Below are 1,197 nucleotides of genomic sequence, written 5' to 3'. Positions count from 1 at the left end.
TGTGTGTGTGTGTGTGTGTGTGTGTGTGTGTTAGCTAGGACTGCCGACAGAATAAACATTCTCAATGCAGAGCAGCAATAAATCCAACAAGTCAAACATTTGGCTCCACTCAAGCCAACTTCGTACAAATTAGCCCCCGCTGACAGCGTCCTAGCCCGGGCTCTGGCTAGCTTCGTGAGAAACGAGCTAACGTTAACGTTGTGTTGTGTTGCTCTGACTCAGTCACAAAACATAGAAAAACGGCAAATTAGCGTCAAAACAAACCTCGAGCTTGCTAACGATGCCTTTCACGTGAGCTCGCAGTGAAAATAATCCCGTTACACTTGGAGGTTACACTTCGTATCTACATAAGATAAAATAAACTACTCACTCAGTCACTGTTTGGGGGGAAATGATGGACTTGGGCCCATATATCCACCCACCAACGGAGATATTTTCATTGCAGCAGGCGGCTACAGTAACTAGATCGTGCGGTTGACAAGCTGCAAGCAAATCACCAGGCAACAGTTTGAGGGGCGTGTCGACGACCAATGAAAACGGTTCAAACGCTTGTTTATTCCAACGCCTCCTTCATTCGGGCCAATCAGCGAGCGGAACGGCAACAAGGGGGCGAAAACTGTGTTGCGGTTTTTGAGGGTGTTTCGTATGAGGTGGGATATTATTGTTCTAATTTTCACAATTACATAATTGACAAGATCACACTCTTTGGTATGATAACATAATCTGTGTAAATGACATAACAGTGCTGTACATATAGTATTATAAGGACGATTTAAAGCAACACAATTCATAAACAGATTGCAGAAATGTAAAAGTTGGATCATTTAACGCCTCACCACTGCCTTCAGGTTTATGGGTGAGGAGTTTACGGTTTTATGTCATTTTCTTACTCTTCTTTAGGGGAAACATTGAGATTTTGCAGTCTCTCTGGGAAAAACGTGCATAAACAGACTATAAAGTGTTTTCTGTTTCTTCTTTCTGTCTTCTTTTAGGTATAAAAGAGATCCAGGGCAACTGACAGGGTATTATAGTAGAGCCACATGTTTTTTGGGGGCAAACGTTCATATGTTTTTCCAATCAAATGTGCAAAATTTCAAAAGTGAAAACTATAGCCTATACCTCATGTTGGATACATGTGGAGGAGTGCAAAGCAACAAAAACTTGCTGATAGTGTGTGTGTGTGTGTGTGTGTGTGTG

At 42.2% G+C, this 1,197-nt stretch overlaps 1 protein-coding gene across 6 annotated transcripts in view; it reads right to left on the bottom strand.

Annotated features, from left to right (window-relative positions):
• The window catches only part of LOC116696038 (cyclin-dependent kinase-like 5), a 39,989-nt gene extending 39,491 nt beyond the window's left edge, over nt 1–498 (bottom strand). For 4 of the 6 annotated variants that reach the window (XM_032526706.1, XM_032526712.1, XM_032526709.1 and 1 more), the window contains exon 1: nt 371–498. The gene's annotated coding sequence lies outside the window, so the exon portion shown is untranslated. Of the gene's footprint in view, nt 1–264 lie in introns of all 6 variants that reach the window. The other 2 variants (XM_032526707.1, XM_032526708.1) reach the window with 2 other exon arrangements.
• Between the last annotated feature and the right edge of the window lie 699 nt (nt 499–1,197).

This window comes from Etheostoma spectabile, chromosome 9 (genome assembly GCF_008692095.1).
Source record: "Etheostoma spectabile isolate EspeVRDwgs_2016 chromosome 9, UIUC_Espe_1.0, whole genome shotgun sequence".
Taxonomy (NCBI): Eukaryota; Metazoa; Chordata; class Actinopteri; order Perciformes; family Percidae; genus Etheostoma; species Etheostoma spectabile.
Note: the sequence above shows the minus strand (reverse complement) of the source record. Positions and strands in the feature narration are given on the sequence as shown.